We start from the raw sequence: 21582 nt of genomic DNA, 5'->3' as shown, positions 1-21582 counted from the left end.
GAAGGCATCCAAAATTTTAACCTCGTGACACAGCGAACGGTTGCAGGATTCTCGGAAAAACCCCAAGTACTTTGTAGCTAATCATAATCCATCATTCCTGCCCACCCCCTGGAAGAGGCTCCCTTCTACAGCTCACTGGGGTTGCCTGGGCGGGGAGGAGACGGAGTTTGGGTCCGTGACCTCCGGGATGAGCAGGGAATTCCTCCCACCGTGGCCCAGCTGAAGCACTTTTTCCTTCCCTGACGGATGATGAGAGTCGTTTGAATCATTCTCGCGTCGCTCTGGGACCCTTTCCCTCCCGGCTTTCCGGAACCGGGCTGAGCTTCGCAACCACGGCCCCAAGTGGCGTGAGAAGCAGCGTGGCTTAGTGGAGAAAGCACGGGCCCTGGGGAATCGGAGGACCCGCGTTCTAATTCCAGCTCCGCCACCTGCCCGCAGTGGGACCTGAAGCAAATCCCTTCACTTCTCTGGGCCTCAGTTTCTTCATGCATAAAATGGGAATTCAGCGCCTGTTCTCCCTCCCTCTAGGGGGGGGGTCCCGTGCGGGACAAGGACTGCGTCTAACCTGTTTATCTTGGTTCCACCCCGGCACTCGGTAGAGTGCTCCGTAGTAAGTGTTTAACAAATACCTCTCGTCCGTACGATCGCTGTAGGCAGGTAACGTGTCTACCAACAGTACAGTAGTACTGTTCAGTACAGTGTTCTGCACGCAGTGAGTCCTCAGTAAATACGACTGGTTATTATTATCATCTCAGCCCTCTCAGATGTGAAGCCCCGCTCCCCCGAAGACGCTCACCCCCATCTTCCTCTCCAGTGGGATTACTTCCGGACCCTTTCCCAGAAAGTCTCCACCCTGATTAGTCCCTGGAAGGGTTTGGTAGCCCACCCCTCGGCCATTAGCCCCACCCGCTTTGCCAAATCCCCCCGCCCCTTCCATGGCGCCGCCCTGGGCCGCACCTGCTCCCTGGGCTTCTCCATTCCCAGCTCCATCGCATGCCCACGGCCAATCCCCCAAATTCCCTCCATTTCCATCCGTCCGGAGCTGAGGGTCGGGATTTCGCTGGCCACCGGACACAAAGCCCTACTTTGCTTTTGCGACTTCTCCGTATTGCGGGGCGAGAGGGTAGGGAGGGGAGATGGCTCCCTAGTTTGGCGTAAAGCATATTCGGCCAGTCCATCTTTTATATTTATCGAGCGCTTACTGTGTGCAGAGTACTGTACTAAGCGCTTGGGAAAGTGCAGTATAAGAGAGTTAAGACATGTTCCCTACCTATAATAATAATAATAATAATGTTGGTATTCGTTAAGCGCTTACTCTGTGCAGAGCACCGTTCTAAGCGCTGGGGGAGATACAGGGTCATCAGGTCGTCCCACGTGAGGCTCACAGTCTTCATCCCCATTTTTACAGTTGAGGTAACTGAGGCACAGAGAAGTGAAGTGACTTGCCCACAGTCACACAGCTGACAAGTGGCCGAGCCTGCGTTCGAACCCATGACCTCTGACTCCCAAGCCCGGGCTCTTTCCACGGAGCCACGCTGCTTCTCTAAGGAGCTTACAAGGAGCCCACAAGGAGCTTACAGTCTAGGGGAGGAGCTTAGAGTCTAGTCTATTAATTCTCTATTATAATTTTGGTATTGGTTAAGCGCTTACTATGTGCCGAGCACGGTTCTAAGCACTGGGTAGATACAAGATAATTAGGATGTCCCCCGTGGGGCTCACAGTCTTAATCCCCATTTTCCAGATGAGGTAACTGAGGCACAGAGAAGAGCAGTGACTTGCCCAAAGTCACACAGCTGATAAGTGGCAGAGCTGGGATTAGAACCGCGACCTCTGACTGCCAGGCCCGGGCTCTTTCCTACTGAGCCACGCTGCTTCTCTGTTGATCTTTATTCATTCGTGAGCTTTATCGTGTATCTCCAGTGGGTCCTACCTCTGTACCGGGCACCTAATGTGTGCAGAGCAAAGTCTTAGGTATCAATTGGGAACCTGTTACGTGCCCGTTTCCGGATCGGGTGCCTACTGGGCTCAGTGCACTGTAATGGATACCAACTGTGTGCCCAGCTCCACACCAAGTACTTACTATGTCCAGAGCGCTGTTTTGGGTGTCTACCAAGTGTCGATTGCTTTACTGGGTACCAACTCGATGCCTACCTCTGTACTGGGCACCTACTGTGTGCAATGCGCCGTACTAAGTACCTGGAAGAATGTGACTGAGTCCTCAACATTCATTCGATCTTATTTCTTAAGCACTTACTGTGTGCAGAGCACTGTACTAAGCACCTGGGAAAGCACGATACAACAGTAAACAGCGGCGATCCCTGCCCACAACGAGCTCACAGTCTCGGGGGCGGGGGGTTGGGACGGGGCGAGACCGACATCAGTGCACATGATCAGACGTCAGTACAATAAATTAAATTGTATATAGTAAATAAATCATAATATATAATATAAAGTATAGAATAAAATATATATATTAAGGATTATGGGGCTGGGAGTGGGGGGAAGAGCGAAGCGAGCAAGTCGGGATGACGCAGATCTTGAGCCCTAACTTCAGGGAACTTACCGGATGGGGGACAAGCAAGCCTAAATGATATGGACACAGTGAGAGCAAGAGGGAAATTTGCAGCAGATTTAAATGGGGATCGGCAAGCGTGCGGAAGAACGAATAGATGAGTGGAGAATGGTCTGGGGAGGGGGTGATCAGTGGGAAAGAGAGGGGCGGGCTGAGGTCTGAGTTTTCAAATTGCTCCGACGAACCCATCTTTCCAGACGAAATGGGTGCCTAAAAACCTCAGCTCTTCCGGGAACTAAATACGTTACACTCTACCGACTCAATTTTAAAATTCAAGAGCACCAGCGCGGTCCAATGAATGCTCTCCCCAGGAGTAGTTTTCTTCTTTCCCGATAGCAGCGGGAGCATTTTATCGATGGGCCGCAGTTAAAGCGCCGGCTTCTTCTCGCGTTTCTGGAATGGCTGTTTCTCGGTCCCTCTTCGTGGCATTATTGACAGATGGTAGGCGCCGCTCATTAAGTCAGAATCTACGCCACTCCAAGGACCGCTAACATGTTGGAGAGAGACCTTATGTCGGTTTCAAATGGTGAATGGTCTCTAGCTCCGAAATGTGCAGATAAATATTATACTTCATTGCGCATACAGAAGCTCAGACCTTATTGTACTGGACACATCTGTTCCCGGCGTTTGGACAAGGAGCATTTGGTAAAGTCAAGGCGAAGCGCTTCCAGGCTTGCAGAGAAATTCATTACTTACGAGGAAACGGCTCGCTGGTGTCCTTTTTCCTCCGAGACCTGACCTCCCTTACTTCCTACGTCAGTTGGGCCTAATCTGCACAACTCAAGTCACCCCCCAGTTCATCCCGGCTGTTGAGCTTTTGGCTCCAGACGATTCCTGGGAAAATCCGTCGCCAGGTTTGGACCTGAATGGAGAGAATTTGTTAAGGCCCCTGCTAATAATAATATAATAATAACATTGGTATTTGGTAAGCGCTTACTCTGGGTCTATACTACGCGTAGGTGCTAAGTGCCGGGGTGGGTGAGTTGGACACAGTCCCTGGCCCCCGGGGGGGCTTGCCGTCTCCAACAACTCCCAGCTACCGCGGGCGGAGCTAAGCGCTTCGGCGCGTCCGGGAGAGTGGGTAGAGTCACGATCCCTCGCGGAGCTGGTGACGTGCGACGTGCAGAGCATTGTTCTAAGCCCTCGGAGAGCGCGATGGCCTTGGTAGACGCCCCAACTGCCCCAAAGGGGCTTGCAGTTCACCGTGTGCCGGGCGCTGTACCGAGCTCTTGGGGAACTACGGTCGTTGGCTGACGCGATCCAGGAGCTTAAAATCCGTCACGTTTTGGTATTTCCCGAGTAGCTACTGTAGGCACTCAAGAGTTCAAGTTGGCCTGGCGACTACTGTTTCTTGCGGACTTCCATTTAGTGGCCCAGGTGGTAGTGTGTATTTTTCTCTGAGGGTGGCGATGTACTGAGCGCCCACGAGGAGGGATAGCGCCATATTGAGGAGTTGGGAAAGTGTAACAGAAGTTCAAGGTCTGCTTCCTGCCCACGAGGAGCTGTAGCAGGGAGCCAGGGGAGTAGCCTCCCTTCCCAATTCCCGGGACCCACCCCACCCTCCCGACCGGCTCCAGAGTCGGAATTGACGCGGCCCATCGTCGTGATCCATTTGGCATCATCCTGGGTGTCCGGGAAGCAGCCCGGGCTTGGGGATGAGCGCGGGAGGGGGAGCCGGGAGACCCGGGTTCTGGTCCCGGCTCCGTTACGTGCCTGCTGGGGGACCTTGGGCAAGTCCCCTCACCTCTCTGGGACTCAAGTTTCCACATCTGTAAAATAGGGCTAAAATACCCACTCTTCTGTGGCACACTGGAAGTACTGAGATGCACGCCTGCTGTCCCTTCCTCTCGAACCGAACCGGGAGTCCAGCGCGGACCGGGGACCGGGTGTGATCTGATTGTTTTGAGTCTACCCCAGGGCTCAGCGCAGTGCGGGGCACCTAGCATTTACTAACGCATTACTTGCTGATAATCATTCCAAACGTTTGCCGGGAGTTGCTCTACTCTCCTGTTATTCTTAAAGAAATCCCAGTTGTGAAGGAAAATAAGCACAATTCAGATGCATTTATCTTCATAGTTCTCAATTAGGGATTTAATCTCCTCCTGCCCATTTTTAGTGGGTACGGATGGCCCAATTGAAGATAACTCTCTACTCCCCACGACAATGCCCCGGCTAAACACCGGACACCATTACGGGAAACAAACAGCCTTTTCTGGGAAGGTCTCTGAAGTTTCCGGGAAAAGGTTGTCCCGCTATTTGCATTTAGACTGGAACATCGCCATTATCTTGATTTGTAGAAATTTAATCCAGAAGGTTGAAGCTCTCTAACACACCGAGGCAAATTCGTGGCAGTTTTGCCGACGTAACGACGTTCGGCGTATTGCCCGATAAAACGCCTCTGCCTTAGCACCGTTCCTGAAGAAGTCACCGCCTAAGGTAAAGGGTAGGGTCTCCGTCCACCCCGACCCGCTCCCACGGCCTGCCTCGGCCGCTAGCTTCAGCCTGCCTTGGTCGGTTGCGCCATTAACACCCCGCAGATTCGGAGGCTCATTCGAGAGTCGATCGGTCGTTTCTTTTACAAGGAGCACGTTCGCCGTGTAACAGATTGGGAAATAAATACACCTAACTCGGGACAATCCATCAGTGGTGTTTGCTGAGCCCGTGGGAGTGTGTTTTTGTTGGGAAATTCCCACCCCTCATAATCAAGCAGTCAGTGGGACGGAACTAAATGCCGGGGAGGGCACACGGCAACAGAGTTGGGGGACACGATCCCTGCCCAGAAGGGGCTTGTAGTCTACAGAAAGCATTTAGTGGTGTCTAGGAGGGCATGCAAAAATCCAGCGGTATTTCTAATGATAAAAATAATTGTGGTATACGTTAAGCACTTAGTGTGCCAAGCGCTGTATTAAATCCCGTATTAAAGGTCAGAAACAATCCCTGTCCTTCATGGGGCTCGCGGCATAAGTCGGAGGGAGAACGGGTTTTGAATCTACATTTTACAGATGAGGAAGGTGGCCCAGAGCAGACGTCAGGCAAGTGGTAGAACGAGGCTTCGAACCCGGGTCCTCTGTGACTCCTGCACCCCCTCCGCTTTCCCCCGGCCGTTCTGCTTCTCAAACCTCACTCTTTCTCTCTAGCGAGACGAACGTCGTAAGCAGCGTAAGCTAAGTGTCGGACCCAGCTGGGCTTAGTTGGCCGTTTTCTCTAGTTTTAGAAAACGTAATTCCGGTTTTGGATAGGCGCTTACCGTGTTCCGAGCCCTGCGCTGAGCTCTGATGTAAACAGAAGATCATCGGGCTGGACACAGTCCCTGTCCCACATAGGGTTCACAGTCTTAGGTAGGAGGGTCTAAGATTTAGCCTCCGTTTTACATAGGAGGATTGGCGCGTGAACCGTTTTGGGTCGCAATCAATCAATGCACTTTGCTGCATGCCCACAGTGTGAAAATCACTGTATTACACTGGAGTTTGTCGCTTCTTCTCCGCCTTTGAATTGTTTCTCGAATCAGTTGATTCATGGTATTGATTGAATGCCTACCGTGTGCAGAGCACTCTACTGATTGCTGTGTGTAAAAGACCCGGGAAGCCTATCCTCAAGGAGTTCGGGTTCTACGGGGAGACAGACTGCTCTTTTGGGCCTTCTCTGGGGCTGTGGTGTGGTAGAATAAAATGAGGATTAAGACTGTGAGCCCCACGTGGGACAACCTGATGACCTTGTATCCTCCCCAGCGCTTAGAACAGTGCTTGGCACGTAGTAAGCGCTTAACAAATGCCATCATCATCACTGTTATTATTATTAGTGTGTTGTCACCGGCTGGTCGGGATTGGGAGTTCACACCTCGAATCTGACTTGGAAGCCCAGCTTTGTCGGGTCACCGTTGCCCCGTCCCCACCCCGGCCCTGGCCGCTTTTCCTTTTCTGTGATTCTTGAAAGGATTAAAATTCCCTGAGCCTGCAATTTATCTAATGATCACCGTTTTTCCCCCTTTGATGTTTTTCTCTTGAATACGGAGGAATGACTTTATAGCCGCAAACGGTCAGGCCTTCCAGAGAGACTTGGACTAGAGGATGTTTGACCCCTCATTCTGTCCTCCCCGCGTCCCGTGAGGGAGGGAGAGGCGGGTACTGTTATCCTCATTTTACGATGTTTAAAATCCTCATTTTACAGAGGACGAAACTGAGGTCCAGATGGGGTCACTCGACTCGCCCCGGGTCACGCAGCAGGCCGTAGGCTAAGCCGGGACTCGAACCCGGATCGCCCAGTCCCGTGTGCTATTGACTAGGCCTCACTGCCTCGGAAGCAAGTGGCCTTCTCCAGGCAGGGCAGGAGGAAGACTCTTGCGTTCCCCCTCACACAGAGCCCCCGATCCCCGAAATGAGCCCCCACGGCCTAGAGGGAATCAGACAGAGAAGCGTGAAGGCAACCGAGTCGTCGCCGTCTCTCCTTTCTCCTCCGTTTTCCTCTGCTTGTTATGGAAATCCACGCCAACGGGGAGGCTTGGGGCGGCTTGACCTGTCATGGGTCTTGGAGCGTGGGGGTCTCGGGTTCTAATCCTGGCTATGCCACTGGCCCTGCCGCCGGCCTGCTGCGTGATCTCGGGCAAGTCACTTATTCTCTCCGCATCTCGGTTTCCTCCTCTGTAAAATGGGGATAAGAGCCCTGCTCTCCCTCCCTCCCTCCCTTTCCCACCGTTAGCCGCCCTCTGTGTGACCATTCCGTCTCTATTCCGATGTTTACCCATTTTTGGCACCTCACAATTGCTTAACAGATACGATAATAATAATAATGAGAATTATTATCATTTTTATGCACGAGCGCCTACGCCCCCTTCCCCCAAAGGAAGTGCGTGGAGCCTGGAGGGAGAGGGCAGGGTGGGAACCGGTAAATGGTTCTGAAGAAAGGGAAGCGGGCTCTTTCCGGCCTCCTCCAGGAATTTCCGCAGCCTCATGATTTTTGCAAATGATGGCAAGGTGGTTTTCTAACTAGGTCATCAAAGCCCTTGGCTTCCCTCCCCCCATCCCACCGCCCGCACTCGCCTCGGAGGTTCGTTCTTTCCAGGGTTTGCAGGTCTTCTTCTTCCCGCTCCCCGTTCGTGCAAGAGGCCAGGCGGACGGTGTTTGAGCGGCGTCCTGGTTCCTGGCACACGGCTAACCCAAGCCCCCGGTGGGTTCGTGGCAGGGACTCTGCTTGGCCGGGTAATGATAATAATAATTATTATTATTATAGATGAGCATCGTGGCTTAGTAGAAAGAACCCGGGCTTGGGAGTCAGAGGTCGCGGGTTCCAATCCCGGCTCCGCTGCCTGTCTGCTGAGTGACCTCGGGCAAGGCACTTAACTTCTCTGTGCCTCAGTTACCTCATCTGTGAAAATGGGGATTAAAAAATGTGAGCCCCACGTGGGACGCTCTCATTACCCGGTATCTGCCCCAGTGCTTAGAACAGTGCTCAGCACATAGTAAGCGCTTAACAAATACCATAATTATTATTATCATTATTAATTATGGTATTTTTAAGCACTTACTACGTGCCAGGCGCCGTACTCAGCTCTGAGGTGGATGAAAGCAAATTGGGTTGGGCACAGTCCCTGTCCCACGCGGGGCTCACGGTCTCATTCATTCGTCCGTTCCGTCGCGTTTATTGAGTGCTAACTGTGTGCGGAGCACTGTACTAAGTGTTGGGGAGAGTACATTACAGCAATAAATAGACACATTCCCTGCCCACAAGGAGCTTACAGTCTCACTCCCCATTTTACAGATGAGGTAGCTGAGGCCAGAGAAGTGAAGTAACTTGCCCGAGGCCGCACAGCAGACAAGTGGCTGAGCCGGGATTAGAACCCTTTCATTCATTCATTCAATAGTATTTATTGAGCGCTTACTATGTGCAGAGCACTGTACTAAGCGCTTGGGATGAACAAGTCGGCAACAGATAGAGACGGTCCCTGCCGTCTGACGGGCTTACGGTCTAATCGGGGGAGACGGACGGACGAGAACGATGGGAATAAACAGCGTCGAGGGGAAGAACGTCTCGTAAAAACGATGGCGACTAAATAGAATCGAGGCGATGTACAATTCATTAACAAAATAAATAGGGTAACGAAAATATATACAGTCGAGCGGACGAGTACGGCGCCGTGGGGACGGGAAGGGAGAGGTGGAGGAGCAGAGGGAAAAGGGGAAAATGAGGCTTTAGCTGCGGAGAGGTAAAGGGGGGATGGCAGAGGGAGTAGAGGGGGAAGAGGAGCGCGGTCTGGGAACGCCTCTCGGAGGAGGTGATTTTTAAGTAGGGTTTTGAAGAGGGAAAGAGAATCAGGAAAGAGAAACCCGTGGCTTTCTGACTCCCAGGCCCGTGCTGTACTCCATGCTGCTTCTCTGCAGGGTGGTAGACTGCAGACCCTGCCTCGGGCACAGTTTAGGACCCCTAATTGGTTTTTAAGGTGGAAAAGAGCAGAGGAGCCGGGAAAACCCGGTTGCAATCATCTGATCTGGGCTCTGCTAGCCCGCGGTACCTTTCCTGCAGCAGGGCCTGTTGGTTAGAGCAGGGGCCGGGAGCCGGAGGACCCGGCCTCTCGTCCCGGCCCCGCCGCTTGCCTGCTCGGCGACCTCGAGAAAGTCATCTGAACCTCTCCCGACTTCAGTTTCCTCAGCCGTCAAATGGCTCGGCAGCTCTTCCTCCCTCTCAGACTCTATTCTATCTTGCATCTACCCCAGCACGGAGCACGGCGTTCGGTGCCCAGAAAGCTCTCCACAAATGCCATTATTTTCGTTAACAGTGATTGTAGGCTCCTTGAGGGCAGGAAACGGCTCGTTGTCCTCTACGGTGTTCTTGATTAATTTCGGGCCTGGCCCAGAGTTGGCATTTGATGACGTGGGGATTGTTTGGGTGATGGAGGATAGCAATCCCAGTATACCTTAGTGAGAAGCGGGAGATTGGAAATCCGTGTCCAGGCGTGAGGCCTCTGGGGCTGAGCTTCCAAACACAACAGCCTCTAGCTGTTTCATTTATTGCCTCGAGGCCCGATCAGAGGGACTGACCCAAAATAAGGCCAACGTGGGATTAGGAGAAAATGCAGTGTAAGAAGTTCCGCTCCCCGGGACAGAAAGCCCGATAATAAGTAATGGTAGTGTTGGTTAAGCGCTTAAGATGTAGTTAGGATATTGTATCCGTTGGGGTGGATACGAGATGATCAACCAGTGATATGGGCTCTGTGCAAAGCGCTCGGGAAAGTACAATGCGGCAGAGTTAGCGGTCAACTCTTCCCGACCGCAGCGAGCTGACGGTATGTAGATAATCCGGTCAGACAGAGTCTCGGTGCCACGTGAGGTTCTAAGTCTAAGTAGGAGAGAAGAAAGTGGAGCACTGAGAAGTTGAGATAGGCCCAACGTCGCACAACAGACGAGTGGGGGAGCTGGGATTAGAACCCAAATCATCTGATTCCCGGGCCTGTACTCTTTCCGACAGACCACACTGCTTCTACGTAATCAAATATTTTCATATATCGGAATAGCCATATATTCAAATATACAACTATATCCTACTATCAGAAAGGGGAGGATCAGTTTACTGCAGAAAATATCTTCTGGCCAGTTTAATGACCACGTGATCCGGCTTCCATTTTCCTCAGATTTCGTGATGTCAGATACTAACAGACCCGGCCCCTGCTCTTGGATCGCTACCGAGATGGCATTTACACTTTTGTCTTACCCTGTAATAACAGGAATAATAACTGTGGTTTTGTTAAGTGCTTACTGGGTGCTAAGTGCTCTACTAAGCTCTGGCATAGATAGAAGACAGTCAGGTGGGACACGGTCCCAGTGCCACAGTCCAGATGGCAGGGAGAACGGGTATCGAATTTTACATACGAGGGGACTGAAGCCCACAGAAATAAAGCGACTTGCCCGTGGTCACAAAGCTGACAAGCGGCAGAGCCAGAATTAGAACCCAGGTCCCTTGACTCCCAGGCCTTTGCTCTTTCCATTAGGCCGCTCTGCTCTCCACGTTTCACAATAGAGAGAGCCCGTGTGCGGGAAAACGGTGCGGATGTCATGGTCTGGGTGGATTTTTCCCAGGGCTCTTGGAAGCTCAAGTAATCAATCAGAGAAACCGAGCAGGGAAATTCAAACCCTCAGAGTCCGAGGGTCTGCCCTGGCAGGCTTCCCCTTCACGCTCCATGGAGAAAACGGGATTTAAGCGGGGCTGGAGATCCAGACCGACCACCGAACCGTGGACGAGGCCTAACCGGGTTCTCCAGGCGGAATCTTCCCCTCCTGCTCTGCTCTGCCCTGCCCTCCCTCTACCCTCTCCCTCCGCCCGCGGGGCCAGGGGCGAGGGAGAGGGTGTCGGTTCGCCGGAGAGCATCTGCGATCTGCTTGTCTGGAAACGTGTCACGATGAGAGGCAAAACATGATTAATTCCTTTTGTGCAGAATAATTCATGCCCTTACAAGTGCAATCTGCATCACAATGAAATATTTGCCTGTGAACGTGGGTGTAATTAACACCGGAAAAACCTCTGAAACGACAGAAGTAGGGAAACGGGTGATTCCACCAGCACCCCCCTCACCCAGGCCTTGTATCCGGGAATTTAGGGGTGATGGGAAGTCCGGCGCTGCAGTGGCGATTTCTTGGCCTAACGAAGGGAAGCCTCGGGAGCCTCGAGGTGAATTGTTTTGGGAAGGCTGCAAGCCCTTCCCCTGGGCAAGTCCACCCCGAAGCCTGGCCCGCGCGCCATCTCCACCTCCTAGCCCGGCCACGGAGCCTCCTCGCCGACTCTGAGCTTCCCCATCACCTCCTCGCCGACTCCGAGCCTCCCTGACTCTTCCTCGCTGACTCTCAGCCTCGTTGCCATCGTTCAGCCCCCTTTCTGTCTCTGAGCCTCCTCGCCAACTACACAACTCCTCAGCGACCCCTCCACAACTCTGAGCCTCCTCGACCCCTCCGCGACTCTGAGCCTCCTGGACTCCTCCTCCACGGCTCTGAGCCTCCTCGACTCCTCCCCCTCGCCTCATCGGTGGCCCTGAGCCTCCCGGCCTCTTCCTGCACGACTCGGAGCCTCCTCGACTCCTCCTCCACGAATCTGAGCCTCCAAACCTCCAAGCCTCCTCCGAGCCTACTCCGTGATTCTTTCAGTTCCTGCCCTCTGCCCATTTCGCCGGCTTGCCCCCATCGGAGCCTCTTCCGGACTCCTCCCGGTTTTCCCAGCCCGGAGGGCGGCCCCAAAGTTCTTCCATTGACATTGCCAGGGTTTCTTCACTTGCGGAAGGGGCTTTCAAATATATTGTTGTGGAGGGAAGGCAGTGCAGCCTAGCGGGAAGAGCACAGGCCTGGGAGGCAGCAGACCAGCGTTCTCATGCCCGCACTTCCCGCTGCCACTTGTGTGACCTTGGGCAAATCATTTACCCTCTCTGGGCCTCAGTTTCTTCACAAATGACAGGGGAATCAGATCCCAACTCTCCCTCGTCCTTAGGTCACGAGCCCCACGTGGGGTAGGGACTGTGCCTGACCTGCTTATCCTGTGTCTGGCCTGTAGTTGGCACCTAGTAAGTGCTTATTATTAACAATCATAATCATAAACATTAATGATAATATAACCCTGGCTCTCCTAAGCGCTCAATAAAGAGCATCGATTGTCGAAAAGGCTTTCGCCGGGGCTATGCATTAACACCCCCCGTTTCTCCGACGGAGCTTCCCTTCGCAGCACCGGAAAGGGGGACCCCCCCCCCCAGCGTCGAGGTCCCCTCCGGGCCGATTGGAGGGGTGTGCCTAGGCTTCCCGTCGTCCCCGGCGGTGTCTGTTTACTGTTACAGCGTCCTCTCCCGAGCGCTCAGTACAGTGCTCTGCACACAGTAAGCGTTCAATAAATACCAATGAATAAATGAGGTTATGCCACTCCCCAGGATGGCCCCTGTGCAATTCTGAGCAGATCGTGGCAGTTGCATTTCAGGTCAAGTCTGCGGCGCTCAGGCCAGTGGAATCAGACAGTTAAATGATCAATCGGTGGTGTTTATTGAACGCTTACTGTGTGCAGAGCACTGTACTGAGAGCTTGGGAGAGTACGCTGGAGTAAGTGGGCCTGATCCCTGCCCTCAAGTAGCTTATGGTCTAATTCATTCCTTCGGTCATTCAGTCGTATTTATTGAGCACTTACTGTGTGCCGAGCACTGTACTAAGTGTTTGGGAGAGTTCAATCTAACAATAAATTGCCACATTATCTGCCCACAACGAGCTTCTAGTCTAGAGGGGGAGACAGACATTAATATAAATAAATTCTACATATGTGCGTGAGTACCGTGCCGAGGGCTGAACATTTGGGTGACTACAACAGAGTCAGTAAACACGATCCCTACTTTCAAGGAGCTTTCAGGCTAATAGCGGTGATGTTTGTTAAGCGCTTACTATGGGCCAAGCACTGAGCTGAGCTTGGGGCGCATACAAGACACTCAGTTTGAAGCCAGTCCCTGTTGCACACGAGGCTCACGGTCTAAACCGATAAGGCCCAGGGAAGTTAAGTGACTTGTCCAAGGGCACCCAGCGGGCAGGTAACAGCTGGGATTAGAACCCAGACCCTCTGCCTCCCAGATGCGTGCGCTTTCCAGGAAGCCGCACTGCTTCTCTCTCTAGTGATCCAGCCCTATCGCCGAGACAGAGCGGCCCGGAAAGAGCGGCTTTGCTCTGGTCCCCGTCTGCTCTTTGACCTGACTCTTCTCTCTTTATTCGACTCGTGCTTACTCGGAGGCCGTGGCCGCCCCCCGACAGCCCCAAAATGCGATCGATCGGTGCTATTGAGCGCTTACTGTGTGCTGTGCTGGACACTTGGGAGGGTACGCTACGCTCAAGTCCACCCAATGCCTACCTTCCTTTGCAGCTTACGATCTAGTGGGTGTTGAAAAATGGCTATAATGATGATGGTTCGGCGCTTGCTATGTACTAAGCACCGCGGGAGATTGCAGGGTTATCAGAGCGGAGAAACTTTCTGGCCCCACGTCCGTCTTTCCCAGCGGTCTTGCCATTTATTCCAAATATGCTTACACCCAAGATTGGATTTTTGTTTCGCTTTTTGGGAAGGTTGAGTCCCTCTCTCTTCTGTGTTGCTCCTTGCTCTTCGATCTGTACCCTTTAACGCACTTGATATTCGCCCCACAACACTTATGTCCGTAGCCAAAATGTCTTTATTTCTATTAAAATCCATCTCCCCCCTCTAGACTATAAGTTTGTTGTGGGCAGGGACTGTGTCTACCAACACTGTTGAACACTCCCACGTGCTTAACGCAAACGGTAAGTGCTCAATAAATTCATTCATTCGATAGTATTTCTTGAGCGCTTACTATGTGCAGTGCACTGTACTAAGCGCTTGGAATAAATACCACCGAATGACCGATGATGACTGTGATATTTGTTAAGCTCTGCCTATGTGGCAAGCGGTCAGTCAGTCATTTATTGACGGCTTACCGTGTGCAGAGCACTGTACTAAGCACTTGAGAGAGGACCGTAGAAGCCACATTCCCGGGACGCAACAGGCTCACAGTCTAGAACTGGGCTTAGGTCGGACGCAATCCCTACCCCTCAAAGGGTTTACATTCCGAGGAGGAACAAGCATTTCGTGTCCATTTTACGGGTGGAGAAACCGAGGCACCGGGAAGTTAAGTCCGAAGGTCACACGCACGTATTAGGGAGGCAGCACGGCCTAATGGATAGAGCAAGGGCCTGCGAGTCAGAAGGACCTGGGTTCTCATCCCGGCTTTGCCACTCGTCTGCTGTGTGACCTTGGGCAAATCACTTCGCTTCTCTGTGCACCGGTAAAATGGGGATTAAAGCACTGAGCCCCACGTGGGACAGGGACTACATCCAACCTGATTTGCTTGTATCCACCCCAGTGTTTAACACAGTGCCTGGCACATAATAAGCACTTAACAAATACCACGATTTTTATGATGGTTTTTAGAACATAGGTCTTCTGAATCCCGGGACCATATTCTTTCCGCGGGGCCACACTGCATGTCTATATGTATATCCAGCCATCCTCTGTGGTCCAGGTGAATGCTGCTCTTGGTGAAATCCCGTCTGTGCGCATCGGTGTGGCCATGTGCCCGACGCCCTTCCACATCACCTGCCCCGAGGGACAGGTGGGCACCGGGTCGATAGGTTTGCCCCTTGCCGGGCCTCACTCTGTTCCCCAGCCTGCCCCTGGGGATCCCGACCTCCGGGAGGCCTTCCCGGCTGCCCGCCGGGCCGGACCGTCCGCCCCGGGTTCTCCCCGTGGCTGCTCCGAACCTCGGTCTTCCCCGAGTCCCGTATTCCACCCTGCAGGCGCGGGGGCACCCGTCAGGGTCGCGCAGCAGCTGCTGGGGCCTCCTGCTGTCGGTCACTTGGAGTTTGGTTGGCCAGAAGGGCGATGGGGACCGACGCGGCTCTCTGGCCGGCAGAAGGCGACCACGTTGTCGCCGCTGGCCCGGACAGGTTGGGCCCGTCGATCCCCGTCACCAGTGAATAAATAACTGGGGTTTAAATGTTCATTCAACTCGATGTTGAAAAGGTCCCCCGATCGATTTCTACCCGATGAAAATTGCTCACGAAGGGCCATTTTCAAAAAGGTCTAAGAGGGAGGCCCTGTGGCATGTGGTTTTTTTTAGACGATCGTTTCCCCTTGGTTAATTAGCCAGCAGTACCACAGAATCACGGGGCTGGGCTCGGGCTGGCCAGAGGAGAGGGGACGTGGAATTTCTCTTCAAAACGTCACGATTTCGGGGCTCTGCTCCTCTGAGTCGGCTTCTGTTGACGAGGGAGGCGAAGAGAGCCCAGGCGACAGAGCAGTGCGGCCTAGTGGAGCAAGCGCGGGGTCGGCCGTCGGGGTACCCGGGTTCTAGTGCCTGCTCTGTGACTTTGGGCAAATATCTTTTAATCTCTCTGGACCTCCGTTTCCACTTCTGGAAAGTGGGGAAGAGATTCCTGCGCTCTCTCCCCGGTAGATTGTGTTGGACCTGATTATTCTGCATGTACTCTAGCACTTAACAGAGTGCTCGGTACATAGGTATTCGGTTCTATAATTAGAGCTGCACCCTGGGGCGGGGGGTAAGATATTAATATCAATAAATAATAATAATGGTGGTATTTGCTAAGCGCTTACTACGTGCGAAACACTGCTCTAAGCGCTGGGGAGATACAAGGTGATCAGGTTGTCCCACGTGGGGCTCACAGTCTTCACCTCCATTTTACAGATGGGGTAACTGAGGCACAGAGAGGTTAAGTACTGGCCCAAAGTCACACAGCTGACAAGTGGCAGAGCCCGGGTTTAGAACCCACGACCTCTAACTCCCAAGACCGGGCTCGTTCCACTGAGCCACGCTGCTTCTCTAACGTTTCATCAAAAACATCCATTTCATCAAAAATCAAAAGGAAGATGCATAGCGTGAACTCCTCACCCCGTGTGCAGTGCTACCCACCTTGGCTCGATGGCTCCTTCATACCCACCTCGCGCTTTTTCCAGATGTAATAATAACGACGATGACGGCGTTGGTTCAGCGCTTACTATGTGCCCGGCACCGTACTCAGTTCTGGGGTGGATACAAGCCAATCAAGTATCAGTACCATTTTTCCAGACGAGGTGACTGAGGCAAAAAAATGGAAGTGAGTTGCCCAAGATCACACAGCAGACAAGTGGCAGAGCCGGGATTAGAACCCCTGACCTCCTGACTCCCGGGTCCACGTTCCATCCGCTACGCCATGCAGCTTGGACACGTGTCGTCCGTAGAATGTCCCCTGATTCGACCCACGCAGCGCAGCTCGGGAGAACGTGTGTTTGGAGTGAATCGAGTGTGTGAATTACCGGCTCATCAGATGAACTCGTGGAGTTTGTGGCATTATTAGAAAGGCCAAAGTTTCACTCTAGGCTCTCTCGATTTGCTAACGGTATGCGCCGTTTCCTGGTCGATTGAGCCCCGGGCCATGAAGGTGGCTCCCAGCGGGGCCGCCCGTCGTGTGAGGGCGGAGGTAAAAATGCTTCGTGGGTGTTTCCGGTTTTCTGTCCCCGGGCTCGCCAGCAGCAGGTGCCTTCCCTGTTCATTAGTCATAAAGCCGGACAGCGCTGTGGGTCATCGGACCTAGATCTTTTATGCATGAGGCTAAATGACCAGCTCAGGCTGAAAAAGGGTTATGTTTAGCTAACCACATGTCGGCACGGACATAGAAATTAGATATTGTCTTCAGGGGTGGCGGCTCCCGGATGCTGTTCGCGCTGCTTTCCGCTCCCGACGGAGAGCGGACGATTTAATATGAATTTTCAGCCAGTTGAGAAATTCCGGGGGATGGGGCAGCGACACTTTTGCCTAAACGGTGGAAGGAGCTCGTGAATTTAACTGGAATCCGGCCCACCTTCCCACGACCTTTGGGATACGAGCTCATAGAGCCGATTGACCCTCACGCCCCCGGCCCGCCCACCCCTCCGTCGGAGACGGGGTTAAATAAAGTTCCCTTCATTTCCGAGCCAGCAATTGAGACTTCTCCCACGTGACGAGCCGCCGTGGTGCGGTGGAAAAGAGCCCGGGCCTGGGAGTCAGAAGACCTGGGTTCTAATCCCCGCTCTTCTGTGTGTCTGCTGTTTGACCTTGAGAAAGTCACTACACTTGTCCGTACCTCCGTTACCTCATCTGTAAAATAGGGATTAAACCCCACTCCTTCCTACTTAGACTGCGAGCCCCGTGTGGGACAGGGCCCTTGTCAATCCTGATGGACTTGTATGATGATAATGGTATTTGTTAATCACATACTATGTGCCACGCACTGTACTAAGCGCTGGATCTACCCCAGCGCTTAAAAAAACGCTTGGCACAAAATAAGTTCTTCCCAAGTACTGTTATCATTATTTTTATTAATAGAATCCCCTTCAGGATCTGACCAGATCCCCAGACTTCCTCTTCTTCATCCTGCCGTCCGCCAGACCCTCCCTGTCCCCTCCCTGCTAACCTGCATCTGACGGCGGATTGTGATTTTCCGTTCTCTTTCTCGGAACCAGCGCTTAGGAGAGTGTCTTCACGCCCCACCTGCTCCAAGAGCTGGCAGAGTGGGCTGAATCATGATTTTTCTCCATTCTCTGGTCCTCGGGGATACGAAGACCAGAAAAAGGGAACATCTCTGTCAGCATTTTCCAGAGGGAGTCTCTACCTCCATTCTCTTCCTCTCCCTTTCCACCTTCTTCCTGTCCCTCTCCCCAGCCACTTTCCCCACCCTCCCACCAAGTTCCCTCTGGCCCTCTGCTTGTCCCCAGATCCCTCTCTGAAGTGGAGGGATGACTTTGAACTGAAGAGCGTAGGCATCACCCCTCGATGGGAATTCTGCCAATTAAAGGACCTCGTCCGCTCTGAGTGGTTAGAGGTGTGGATTTTCTCCTTTCCTGGAAAACCTTTGGGAAAGGTTTTCCAGGAAAGCCTTTGAGAAGCAGCGTGGCTCAGTGGAAAGAGCCTGGGCTTCGGAGTCAGAGGACATGAGTTCGACTCCCGGCTCTGCCACTTGTCAGCTGTGTGACTGTGGGCGAGTCACTTAACTTCTCTGTGCCTCAGTTACCTCATCTGTAAAATGGGGATTAAGACTGTGAGCCCCACGTGGGACAACCTGATTCCCCTGTGTCTACCCCAGCGCTTAGAACAGTGCTCGGCACATAGTAAGCGCTTAACAAATACCAACATTATTATTATTATTATTATTATTAAAAAATGACCTTACCGATCATCCACTGGAGCCCCGTAAATCCTGCCAGGCCCCGTACCTGGAACTCGTTTCCGAAGCGACGGATATGGCTGCCATTCCTTGCCATCTTGGGTCATTCCATTCTGAGCAAACGGCAGACGATTGGGCGGAGCGGGAACCGGATTAAAACGTGAGGCGAACTGCTGGGGGGCGGCCAGAAGCTGTTTCTGCCCTCTGACCTCTACCTCCTCCCGGATGGTCTAAGATGATCATAATGGTGATTTTGCTAAGTGCTTACTATGAGCCCAGGACCGTGCCAAGCTCTGGGGGAGATACAGGATCATCGGGGCAGATTCAATCTCTGTCCCACTTGTGACTCACAGCCTAAAGAGGAGGAAAACAGGTATTTGATTCCCATTTTACAAAGAGTGTTTTCTCCCTTTCCAACTCCCGGCTTCTCTTTTGCGGATCGAAAGGCGTTTGGCCCAGAGCTGGGCGTGTATAAGAGGGGCGGGGGAGGGCTGAAGAGACAGGTTAGTGCAGTGTGGGGGCTGTATATTAAGCCTGACATATACTTTAGGTTTAAATGCTTGGCATTTTGCTGTTCCTCCAAAAAAGTGCTTATTGGTGAGTCTTTGAGTTTCAGAAGCATTCTCCTCCTGACAGTGCGATTTGTTTTCGTTCCCTTTCTACCGTTACCCCGTGTTATTCCTTTGGTGGTAGTTAGGGATGGGCAGGATGGGACCCAGGGGCAGGTATTTGTGATAGGTCAGTCCAAGAGGTGGGATGAGGGACAGAGACCTTACCCTCGGTGAGAGAGAGAGGGTTAGAGGACAGCTCAGTCCCCCTGGACCGGGGGGTGTAGACAGAAACCCGTCCCGTCATCCTCACCATCTCCAACCCCAGACACGGGCCTTGGGCTCAAATCATCAGGCCAGTGACCCCAGTTGTGTCATGGAGCTCTCCCCAGACCCCCAGAAGCAGCATAGCCTAATGGGTAGAGCACGGGCCTGGGAATCAGCAGACCTGGAGTCTAATCCCGTCTCCGCCACTTGTCCGCTGTGTGGCCTCGGGGAAAGCCCTTCACTTCTCTGTGACTCAGTTACCCCGGCTGTAAAATGGGGATTAAGACTTGGCCCAGTGTGGGACAGGAACTGTGTCCAACCTGAATCTTTTGTATTAGCTTAGTACGGCGCCTGGCACACAATAAGCACCTAACGAATATTATTTTAAAAAATAACGCAGAGAGGAAAGTTAAGCATTTATAGGTCTTTCAGCTGGGCCCGTTCCCCTCCATCCTGGCTCTGTTGGCACTGGGGAGAGTCCTTGTTTAGACTGGCACCGGTGTCCCCAGGACGCGAGGGAGGGGGCCATATGCAGAGAACACCGAAAACCTTCACCACAGCTGCTAAGAGAAAGCTCTCTGTGAACAAGGATTGTGACTTCTCCCTCTGTTTTATTCTCCCAAGTGCTTTATTCAGTGCTCTGCACAGAGTGGACTCCCAGCTCCCTGAGGAGCGTGTCTACGAGGTCTATTAAATACTCCCAAGGGTTCAGTTCAGTGGTCTACACACAGATTGCAAGCCCCTGGAGACCCGGGTCAGTGCGCTACGAGGCTCTTGTGAAGTAGACAATAAAGAAGAGACCTATTCCCTGCCCACGAGAAGCTTCCGCTGTGGAGAGGGAAGCAGATAAATAAAAATTTGCAACTCGAGCGGTTCAGATTAATAACTGAGTAGCTTTATATGCCCTGGTGTTGATCCGTTAAAAGAAAACCAGTGGTTATTCTAGGTGCTGCACGGTGGGATGTGAGTTTGCGAAGCACTAGCACTTTTCCCCCTCGCCCGCCAAGTCTTTTTCTGCTCCTTGGATTTCGTGTCTGATGTAATCAATTCTTTGGGCAACTCTGAACCAAGCTACAGACCCCCTTGGCAGTCCTGTTTCCCTGAGCACCAGCTCCCAAGACAGGGAAGTATTATTCAATCACTCGAAGGTATTTCTTGAGCCTTCATTTTCTCTTCCCCCACTCCCTTCCTCATCATCCTTGGAGTTGAATTTGTACCCTTGATTTACCCCTCAGCACTTGCGTCCTTATCTGTGATTTATCTATTTATATTAACGTCTGTCTCCCCCGCTTATAAGCTCCCTGGGGTCAGGGGACGTGTCTACCGACTCTGATATAGCGTACTCTCGCAAACAGTACAGTGTTTTGCACACAGTAAGCGTCAGTGAGGACAGTCCCCGCCCCGGGTTCCCCCAGAAGCCTGTCGCCTCACGGGGGTGACCGTCCCCACCCCGGCCAACCCTGAACCCCTTTCTGCTGAAGCCTCTGATGATAATAACTGTGGTATTTGTGAAGCTCTTACTACGTGCCGGGCGCTGGACTGAGCGCTGGCGTGGAGACAAGCAAATCGGGTTGGACCCAGTCCCCGTCCCTGAACTGAACTGAAGTGATTCTATTTATTGTGATTATGCTGTCTTGTTTTTGTCCGTCTGTCTCCCCCGATTAGACTGTGAGCCCGTCACTGGGCAAGGATTATCTCTGTTGCCCAATTGTATATTCCAAGCGCTTAGTACAGTGCTCTGCACGTAGTAAGGGCTCGATAAATACTGTTGAGTGAACGATCGACTGAGCACTTTAATGTGTGCAGAGTCCTGTACTAAGCACTTGGGAAAGCACCATAGAGTTAACGGTAATAATAATGGTGGTGTTCGTGAAGCGCTCACTATGTGACGAGCACTGTCGAAAGCACTGGGGTAGAGCCAAGTTAATCAGATCGGGCACCATCCCTGTCCCCCATGGGACTCGCACTCTTATCCCCGTTTCGCAGATGAGGTATCCGAGGCGCAGACAAGTGACTTGTCCAGGGTCACACGGCAGACATGTGGCAGAACCGGGATTAGAACCCAGGTCCTTCCACCTCCCAGCACCATGCTCTATCAATTCAGTTGTATTTATTGAGCGCTTACGGTGTGCAGAGGACTGTACTAAGAGCTTGGAAAGTACAATGGCTTTATCAATTCAGTTGTATTTATCGAGCGCTTATGGTGTGCAGAGGACTGTACTAAGAGCTTGGAAAGTACAATTCGGCAGTAAAGACAGTCCCTGCCCACACTGGGCTTACGGTCTGGAAAGAGGGGAGGCAGACATCAAAACACGTAAACAGGCATCGATATACATAAGTAGAATTATAGATGTATACTTATCAAAACAAGTAAAGAAGGATCAATATAAATAAATGGAATCATAGATATATACGTGTAGACAAAAGTGCTAAGGGGCAGGGAAGTGAGTCGAGGCGACGCGAAGGGGCTGAGGAAAAGGGGGACTTAGTC

General features: G+C 52.5%; 1 protein-coding gene across 2 annotated transcripts in view; it reads left to right on the top strand.

Annotated features, from left to right (window-relative positions):
- The window catches only part of CA10 (carbonic anhydrase 10), a 97077-nt gene that overhangs the window by 11747 nt on the left and 63748 nt on the right, over positions 1 to 21582 (top strand). The window lies entirely within an intron of this gene.

The sequence above is a fragment of the Ornithorhynchus anatinus genome, chromosome 15 (genome assembly GCF_004115215.2).
Source record: "Ornithorhynchus anatinus isolate Pmale09 chromosome 15, mOrnAna1.pri.v4, whole genome shotgun sequence".
NCBI lineage: Eukaryota > Metazoa > Chordata > Mammalia > Monotremata > Ornithorhynchidae > Ornithorhynchus > Ornithorhynchus anatinus.
The sequence above is the reverse complement of the archived record's forward strand: the minus strand, read 5'-3'. Positions and strand labels throughout refer to the sequence as shown.